Here is a 10,993-nt window from a genome sequence, read left to right as displayed (position 1 = left end):
AAAGTTTTGAAAAAGTTACTTTTTGCGTTTCTCTTTGTTTCGTCGTCCGTGTCTGTCGCGGGTGACCAGGAACGGCCATGATCGATGACGACCAACTTTTTCAAAACTTTTTTACGTAAAATCGAGATAACTCGTGATGATTATAAGCAAATCCCTTATGTCTACATATCAAAATTTTTGTAATTGTCTGCTCTACAACTTTGTAGAACATTGTTACACTTTCAAAAATAACCCTGCAAAGTATGAAAATATACGAAATTTTAAAATGAAAAATTTTGTTCTAAATGAAAAAATGACCCTTCTGGGTCAATGTAGATTCGAAAAGTACAAGTTTTTCTGGTACTTTTGTACCCGACCCTCTCCGATTTCAATGAAACTTTGTAGACATGTTATCCTGGGCCTATATAAGCCATTTTTGTGTGTATGGAGCCAATAGTACTCGAAAATAACATTTGAGAAGGGCGTAAGGTATTTAAATATTTTTGTATTTTGTAATTTAAAAATTACTGTATCTCGAAGCCGATGCGTCAAAAAGTGGTCAAAGACAAACTTGTAGGAAATTGGACGGGCTTTCTGAAAAAATACACTGAAACAAAAATACACGCCACATCTATGAGATTTTTTGATTTTTAAGTCTAAAACTTTAATTTAAAGGTGATGTCACGATTTTTATTCGTTCGAATTTAAAAAAAAAAATAGCCTAAAATGTTACCAAAAAAACTGACGAAATGCAGCATGGTATGTCTCTCCTAAAAAAAATACAAAAATCATTTACTAAAACTGTTTTTTTGAAAAGTGGTCTTAACATCAAAATTTTTAAAAACCAGTAGTGGGGATCGATTCTCCAGACAATTTTACATAAATGTCTCCAAATTGACCGTTGTCCTATGTCCAATCCTTGGGAAGATACAGCGGTTTTAAAAATGAATATGTTGAAAAAAACGGTTTTTTTGTGGTTTTTGGCAATTTCTATGTGACAGACTTGGTTTTTCAGTCTCGTAAATATTTTTACCAGAAAGCTCGTCTAATTTCCCATAAGTTTGCCTTTGACAGCATTTCAATTGGATGTAAGGGCTTACAGATATAAGTTTAATTGCATTGCTAATAACTGAAAATAGAATATTTTTCTCAGTATGGTAGAAACCAGGATAGTAAATTTGCTTAGGTAAATATAAAAACGATATAAATCAAAAAGCTGTCAAAGGCAAACTTATGGGAAATTGGCCGAGCTTTCCAAGACTGATAAACTAAGTCTGTCATAAAGAAATTTCCAAAAACCACAAAAAAAAAACCGTTTTTTCAACATTTTTATTTTTAAAACCGCTGTATCTTCCCAAGGATTGGACATAGAACAATGGTCAATATGGAGCCTTTATTGTAAAATTGTCTGGAGAATCGATCCCCACTACTGGTTTTCAAAAATTTTGACGTTTAGACCACTTTTCAAAAAAAAAAAAAACAGTTTTGGTTAATGATTTTTGTATTTTTTTAGGAAAGACATACCATCCTGCATATTTCGTCAGTCTTTTTGTAACATTTTAGGCTATTTCCTCAAAAATTTTGAACGAAAAAAAAATCGTGACATCACCTTTAAATTAAAGTTTTAGACTTAAAAATCAAAAAATCTCATGCAAGTGCCGTGTATTTTTCTTTCAGTGTATTTTTTTTTCAAAAAGCCGGTGCAATTTCTTACGAGTTTGTCTTTGACCACTTTTTGATACGATGCATCGGCTTTGAGTTACAGTAATATTTAAATTACAAAAATATTTAAATACCTTACGCCCTCCTCAAATGTTACTTTCGAGTACTATTGGCTCCATATACACAAAAATGGCTCATATAAGCGTAGGATAACATGTCTACAAAGTTTCATTGAAATCGGAGAGGGTCGGGTACAAAAGTACCAGAAAAATTCCAGATTTGAGCTGGAATTGCTCTATGACATTTTAATATGTTGGGCTAGATTTTGAAAAGTCGATTTTTTCCCTACAATTCCTACTTTTTGTCATGCATTTGTGACCCAGGAGAGCTAAAATAGGTTAAAATGGCACTAAGATCGATTTTTTGAAAAATGTGGTTTTTGCGAAAATCGACTAAAAATTTATTTTTTATGGTGGGTTATTCTCTGCCAAATCAAACGAAATCGGACAAGTTGGAACGACTCCTCTTTGATTTGCGGAAAACTTTGTCCCTACCTCTTAAACTTAATCGTGTGCATTTGAATATTTTTTTCGGAAAGTATAGCAAATTTTTTTTTCAATTATTTTAAATGAACCTAATGAGTAATTCTGGTTAAGGAGAATTTTGAAAATCTGCACAATTTTTTGTCAGGTCACTTTCAAAAAAAAAAAAAAAAAAAAATACACTGACGTTTTCAAGTTATATCTAGTTTTAGGCATATTTAAAATAAAATTGTTGGTTTAAAAATAATGTTTACAAGAAGCAGTTTGAAAGCCCCTTCGAAAAGAAATTGAGAAGCTTTAAAATTGTCCATTATTTTTTTTCTAGATTTTTGAAAATCGGGTAAATAGTTTCGGAGATAGCCTCACAATGAATGCTAATTGGAGAAAAAAAAATTATTAAAGTTTCACCTTATAGCTTTTTTTTAGCCGACAGAATCTCGAAAACCTTTGGCGTTATTTTTAATTTATAAATTAACACTTTTGTGTTTTTTTAAATATCTTATTTTATACATGTTTTCCCTTATGGTGGTTTATGCTGCCTCCCTTCAATATTGGCTACAACAACCAAAATGTTTTTTTTTTTGAAGAACTTCAAAATTTCTTTAGACATAAACGTGCGAACAACTGAAAAACAGTTAAGAATGCATTTTGTATCTTTGATAATCATTTGAGGCCAATGACTAATGCCAGTTTAAAAAATATTTTTATTTTTTGTAAATTGAATTTTGGAGAACATTATATAAAAACAATTTTTGCTCTAAAATTTTGTTTCTCATTGAAACTCTTTTTTTTTATTTTCATGATTGCAAAATAACAACACTGTTCCATATTGCGTTTTAAAACTCTTCTTTAATTAAATTTAAAATCGATGGCCTGTTATCTTTGAACTCAAATTTTTCATTTGTTTTTTGTATCTGCCAGCGTCAAGAGACAACATTTAAAAATATATTGGCATCAGCCTAACTCATAAAAATATTTCATGGCATCAAATCTTTGCAAACCAGTGTTGGCAGGTAATTAAATTATTACATGTCTCAATTCCCCCAATAAGTCACGTCAAAGGAAGTCCAACTGGAGTCGAGATCGTTTAACCACACCAGCAACCAACCACATTTGAACCACATCCCAAAACAAACCTCGTGCGCATAATTGCCAACAAACGCGAACTCCAACATGCATTTCGCGAGATCATCAGCATAATACAGCAATTTGGCGATTGAAGTTTAGGAATTTTGCAAAAAAAAGAACCAACTCTGCACGACCGTTTTATTACCCACCTGCACGACTTTTCGGAACCTGTGTGGCGCGGAGGGCGTTCAAGACCACGGTCGTCACCGGCAGAGGTCTCTCAGATCAAGATGGCATACAGTCGTCAATCAGCGTGTGGCATCGCGCAATTCCACGTGTGGCAAAAGGGTCCGTAAGTGGTGGACGTCGCACACACAAACACACACAGTGAGGGTGCATAAATTGGCTAATAACTATCTTTGGAAGCGAAAACTACACAAGTGTTGGCTGGCTGGCTGGCAGCGACCTTCGGTGGGATGATGTTCGCATTTGGGACCTGTTACCTCTGCTGTGCTCTACAAAACGACGATCTAGACCGAAACCATGACGTTCGAATGGGTCGTAAAACAATGGTCATGTAGGGTTTCACTCGCAGTGAGGGTCCTAAATAATATCAAACATGGTGTTTTGCGATCTTTTTTTCCTGCACAGATCTATGATTTTTGCGTGTGGTGTTTTTGTTCAATAGCATGTAAAGGTGTAAATTCACAATAAATTTTGATCTCAATGGACAATGCATTCTCTCTTCGGAGATGATGGTATCTTCAGCATTTATTAGATGGTGTCGTGGAATACTTTTCGATGGCTTGTTGCATAACACTGCAAGTTGCTGTTTTAGTAGGATTTTGTAACCAGATTTGTAGGCAAAAATACGAAAAGGTCTTCAGAACCGTATCTTGGGCTAACCAAATCCCGAAAAGAATAAAATATATCTTATTTTGTGATAACAAAATGCAAATTATTAGAAAATGTTTCAATGAAATAATGAAAATACAATTGTCCCATTCGATTTATCGTTATATTTTTGTCGAAGGGCTGTCATCTTCCAGAATTTCTCAATTTTTATCCTAGAATTTTATTTTTGTATTTTTTATATAGATAAAAATCTGTTTACGTTTCAGGATCCAAATCAAAAGAAGCTGTATGTGAATAATCTTTAATCTGTTTCTTGAGAAAAGTTTTTCTGAAAAAATGGTGTCTATGGCGAAAGATAGCGAAGCAAGTCGGGAAAAAGTTGAGTACTAGAGATTATATGGAGCAATTCTCTACGAAATCGGTATTTTTTCTTAAATTTTAATTTTTGTATTTTTTTATCTAACTTTTTGTCACTAAAACTTGATTTGCAAAAAAAAAACACTATTTTTTTTTTTTTATTTTTTGATATGTTTTAGAAGACATAAAATGCCAACTTTTCAGAAATTTCCAGGTTGTGCAAAAAATCTTTGAGCAAGTTATGAATTTTTGAATCCATACTGATTTTTCATAAAATCGAAAAATAGGTCGCAAAAATTTTTCTACTTCATTTTTCGATGTAAAATCAAATTTGCAATCAAAAAGTACTTTAGTGAAATGGTGTTTGAGTTGCCACTTTTGATTAGGAGTTTTAAGAAAAATTAGGGACACGAAAAAACAATTTCTTATTTTTTTATATGACTTGCATTCTAAAAATTTACGTTTATATTGCCTACAAAAAGCTTAAACTCAGGAAAATATTTTCAAAGAAAAATTCAAAAATATTTGTTTGATGCGAAATTAAATTTGCAATCGAAAATTACATCAGATTTTTATGGTTATTTAGTTATAATAAATTTGTATATAAAAATGTGGGCAACATTTTTCGGAAATATTTTTCCTGTGGTTTTAAAATATTTTGATATAGAAATGTAAAAAAAATACTTTTAATTTTTTACTTAATTGATTGCACTGCCGGTTGTTGAGATAAAGCCTCTTTAAGTTAGATTTTTGTGAAAAATGACTTTTTCTTTTTATCAATAGAATTAATCTAGAAATTTCAGAGCCGAGAGTGTCCTAATGAATAGACTAAAAACACATGTTTTGGACATTTTAAAATATTGTGCTTGATTTTTTAACTTTGATATAAATGAGTAAACAAATTGAATATTTTTTCGAAAAATGTTACATAAAAATGTATTAAATTTTTAACACGGTAAACTTTTTACACAATTAAAAAATAGTCATTTTCTTTTTCAGATTTGATTTTGCATCTTTAAATGATTCTTGAAATTATGTTCAAAAATACGATCGTTTCTTTTCTAAAAATCAACATTTTTCGTAAAAATCATACCTCCCGTACCAGTTTTTTCTACGATCCTGAACACTAGCGCAAAAGAAGCCTAAAAAGGCTATAAAATGAAATTCTATAACATATGAAAACATATTTTAAAATAAAAAAAATGCATGTTCGTGAATCTTTGTCCTAAGGAGTAACTTTTGTCCCTGATCACGAATCCTAGGTCCGTTTATTGATATCTCGTGACGGAGGGGTGGTACGACCCCTTCCATTTTTGAACATGCGAAAAAAGAGGTGTTTTTCAATAATTTGCAGCCTGAAACGGTGATGAGATAGAAATTTGGTGTCAAAGGGACTTTTATGTAAAATTAGACGCCCTTTTTGATGGCGTACTCAGAATTCCTAAAAAAAACGTATTTTTCATCGAAAACAACACTATAAAAGTTTTAAAAATCTGCCATTTTCCGTTCTTTTCAAATACACATATTTTTCCTAAAATAATATTAATAATAGATATTGCACACCTAATGAACCTGCATGCTCTATTATGCGATTATTGACTATGTAACATATTGACCGAAGTAGCATAGCCTTTATTCAAAGAAAACAAAAAAAAAATGAAGGTCAAATTCGTTCACTATTTGATAAATAGCACCCTTTGGAAGAGTCCATATATGGACAATAAATTAGGCCCTTTTAAAAAAATCCCTTCCTCGCACAACACAGGAAGCAGACTCACAAAACTTCATAACCCATCGTAACACCGTCAGCGATCCACGTTCAAAAAATGTTTCCCCCCCCAAAAAAAGACAATCACTCAACTAATAACGAGCCTTTTCCGCCTGTAATTTGACTTTGAAGCATCTTCGAGAGCGGATTTAAGGAATGTTGCTGCACTTGTCAAATGGGATTCCTCCGCCACCGCAACAAACGACGACGCTTCAAATTCGAGGCCACCAGCGCTACATAACAATATGATTAATAACGATCCATGCCGTATGAGATTCATTTGTCTCGCCGATTCGTCACTGATCATAAAATATATTTTGCCCCGCAAGACGGTCGATTCCAAAAATGGAACCTCTTCGACCGAGTTCGGAGCTGGAGCAGATCGGTTCGCTATTAATCTTTACCGCCACGCTGCGAGTTAGCATTCACCTTCCAGACTCCGTGCTAGTCTTCGAGAGCAGTGGCGTGAATTCGCACGTGAATGATGAGCATAATCACTGCAATTAGTTCAAATTATTAGTCGCCGCCACCGCCAAAGCAGAGCGATTAATGCGATCGATTAAATCGCTCCGACACACTCCGTCTCGAGGTGGCAGTTGATGAAGAAAAAGAAGCTTCACGACGATCGTCACCAAAGTGGTGATGTTCTGGAACCACCAGAACGTCAATTTTGTGCTCTCGATTCCCAATTGACTTTTGAATGTCAAATTATGCTTTTAGAATATTAAAACAAACTAACTAAATAAACATTCAAAAGTTGTCAATTCAATTTTGACAAAAGAATTTTGAACACCTTTTCAACAGTTAGCTATTTTGCGTCTCCGTAACTTGAGATGGGATTTTCTGATCGATTTGGTACCTTCGGCAAAGTTGTAGATTATGGTTAGAACGGGTTGGAAAGAAAAAAAGTACATTTAAAAAATCCTATTATAAAAACGACAAGGCAAATGCTTTCATGATGATGACTTTTTGATATGTTTTAGTGGTTCAAAAGGCCCAAATTTGAGGCTATAGTGCATGATGCACGTTTTTATTTCGATAATGTAATATGTTCAATAAAAATAATAGTTAAAAGTTTTTAAAACACTTTTTTTTAAAAACATTCGTTAATCAAAAAGTTGAATTGCATTGCAAAAAAATTGCACCATTTTAATCACCGTAGAGCAGTTTTCTATGGAATCGGTCTTTTTTTAATTTTAATTTTTGTATTTTTTATTACGGGCCAAACATTCAATATTACGCCCTTTTAAAATGTTAGTTTTGATTTCAAATTTTTGAAAATATTTTTTTCGAAAAGATCAGAAAATTTCACGAATGTTTCATCTTTTAAAATTGTAAATCGGACCATTAGTTGCTGAGATATCGACTTTGAAAATGGTGGGTTGTTTGGGTGAGACTTAGAAAACATCAATTTTCATGTTCTTAAACCTTTGCATGGCAATATCTCAGCAACTATGGGTCGTATCAACAAAGTTCAAAAGTGCAAAATATAGAGAATTTTCTCAGCTTTTCAAAAATATTTTTTTCAAAAGTGGGAAAACATGTACACTTATTTAAAAAAAATAAAAACTTCGACTATTTTCAAAAAAGTCACCTAAAAATGGATTTAACTTGAAAACGGTGCTCTTTATCAGAAATTCACTAAAGTACTTTTTGATTGCAAATTCGATTTTTCATCGAAAAATGAAGTTGAAAATTTTTGCGACCAATATTTCGATTTTTGGAAAAAATCTGTTTTGATTCAAAAAATCATAACTCGGTCAAAGATTTTTTGCCCATTCTGGGAATTTCCGAAAAGATGGCATTTGATGTCCTCTAAAACATAACAAAATCAAGCTTAAGTGACAAAAAGTGAAATAAAAAATCACATAAATTTTTTTTACCGTGTATCATTTTTTATCAGTGTAGTCCATATCCATACGTACAACTTTGCCAAAGACACCAAATCGATCAAAAAATTCCTTCAAAAGATACAGATTTTTTTTTCACATATCATTTTTGTATGGACAGCTGCCAAATTTGTATGGAAAATTATATGAGCAAAATAATGATGCAAAATAGCTTCATTGGGCATATCGAAGGCACCAAAAAAATTTCAGCCGGATTAAAAAATACAAAAAAAAAACGAATGACCGAAATCTCAAAGAATTTCTCAGTTATATGTGAAAGTTTGGCGATTCTCGTAACCGTGAATTAAGTTTACGAATGTGAGAACCACGAAAAAAAAATTATTCATGAGTATGGTGCATTTGCACTATAAACGTGAATATATTCCTTCTTGGTTCTCGCATTCGTGAATTTAATTCACGATTTTGAGAATTGATTGTTTTCCGTGTAAACCTTTTCAAAGGGAAAGCTTGATTATAAAATTTTGAAAATATTATTATTGAAAAGATCAGAAAAAATTCACAATAGTTTCATTTTTTTACATTGAAATCCGGACCAATTCTTTCCGAGACATCGTCAGTTGAAAATTACATTTTTCAAAATCTCAGAGAGATTTTTTCTCAGTTCATCAAAAATAAATTTTTCAAGAACTCCGAAAATAAATTGAAAATTAATACTTATGTAGCTATAATTTCAAAAAATATTTTAATATTTTTTTGTACAGATTTTCGATTTTTGACATTTGAAAAATACTAATTTTGTGAATTTAAATTTTAGTAACAAATAGTTTATTATTTTTGTGTGTACCTATTTTTACAAAAAAGTCCTGATCATAACCTACAACTTTGCCGGAGATACCAAATCAATCAAAAAATCTCTTCTCAAGACACTCATTTTCATGCATTTACATAGATATTTTGTATGACCAGCCACTAAAATTGTATAATAAGGGCAAACAAATGATACAAAATTGCTTCTTTTGACATAGGGAATGTAATTAAGTTTCATTTAAATAAAAAAATCTAGATTAAATTTTCAAACCAACCTGTGCGTCATGGGTTTTCTATGCAGATAGGACCTTTTGAAAATTTAATCTAGAAATACAAAGAAAAACTGATTTTCGAAATCCTAGGGAACATTCATGTAAAATTATCACCAATTACTTTATTAATAATTTAATTTTTTATATTGGTAAAAAAATATGCAAAATATTGATGAAGTCATGAACATATTTTATTGGAATTTTAAAATATGAGAAAAAAACTTTCATTTAAAATTTGGATTGGCTTTATATCCAAACATTTTGATTTAGGTTTCACACAATGATTTTTTTTAAATTTCCAATAAATCCGAAAATAGTCAATGCGTTAACAACGAATTAGACTACATGATGAGATGTTAGAAGGGCCGCTGAATCTGTCAAGAGTCCACCTTTGCGGTGGCACCCCCTCAACCGAGTGTCAATTCCGGCTGACTAATTATTCTGCCCAGCTCCAGCGAAGTTGCGGGGGACCTTAAAAATAAAGCGCTCATCCGCGCCACCACTTGGTGAGAAGCCATGCTCGCACTTTTAAAGACTGTGAACTTGATGTCACATTTTTCGTGTCTTCCATCCATCAAAAGATCGACCCGGAGCATGCGCGCGCGCAGCGACACTTGGGTTGCATTCGGACAACAGCATCAACAACAACGACGACAACACTTTGTATTGTGTCGGTACGTACGTGACGCGCGAAATCTTGACAGGTCGTCCGTACTAGGAACCGTCCGCGGCCAAATGATTTATCTTCCGCTCCATTTGCCATCACGCTCTGCCGCCACCAGAAGATCTCAATCGCGACAAATCTGTAACAGTTCAAGGCGTCCGGCAACACTGGCTGGATGGATGGATGGCTCGAGTGGCCCATCGTCGTCGTGTCTAATGGGTTAAGCAGCTCATCTGGACCGGATGAAGTTCCGAGCGTGCTTACTGCTCGGTGGCGTTGAGATGGACGACCTTGGCAGGCGCGTTTCCACGCCAGCGATCAACAGTGAGTTTAAGTCACTAATCGATGAATCAATGCTTGCGCGGTGGCGGCAGTGACTTCTTCAACCCAGGACATGACCATCTTCATCATTCGACTTTGGTGATGGTGGAGAATGCTGCTAGAATGGCGGATGCCTCTATGTGTGGGGTCTCAATCGATGACGGCTAAGATGATTGTTGAGCTAGATTTTTGAGCTTTGAGGAGTACAAATAGGAGGTATGTGACGACCATGTCAGGGGTTGTCAAAGGTACCGAGACCTAATAAACATAGTCACGGAGAGACACACAAAAAAAAATCTTAAAATACTTAAAATACTTAAAATACTTAAAATACTTAAAATACTTAAAATACTTAAAATACTTAAAATACTTAAAATACTTAAAATACTTAAAATACTTAAAATACTTAAAATACTTAAAATACTTAAAATACTTAAAATACTTAAAATACTTAAAATACTTAAAATACTTAAAATACTTAAAATACTTAAAATACTTAAAATACTTAAAATACTTAAAATACTTAAAATACTTAAAATACTTAAAATACTTAAAATACTTAAAATATTTAAAATACTTAAAATACTTAAAATACTTAAAATACTTATAATACTTATAATACTTAAAATACTTAAAATACTTAAAATACTTAAAATACTTAAAATACTTAAAATACTTAAAATACTTAAAATACTTAAAATACTTAAAATACTTAAAATACTTAAAATACTTAAAATACTTAAAATACTTAAAATACTTAAAATACTTAAAATACTTAAAATACTTAAAATACTTAAAATACTTAAAATACTTAAAATACTTAAAATACTTAAAATACTTAAAATACT

The sequence above is a fragment of the Culex pipiens genome, chromosome 2 (assembly GCF_016801865.2).
Source record: "Culex pipiens pallens isolate TS chromosome 2, TS_CPP_V2, whole genome shotgun sequence".
In the NCBI taxonomy this organism is placed as follows: domain Eukaryota; kingdom Metazoa; phylum Arthropoda; class Insecta; order Diptera; family Culicidae; genus Culex; species Culex pipiens.
The sequence above is the reverse complement of the archived record's forward strand: the minus strand, read 5'-3'. Positions refer to the sequence as shown.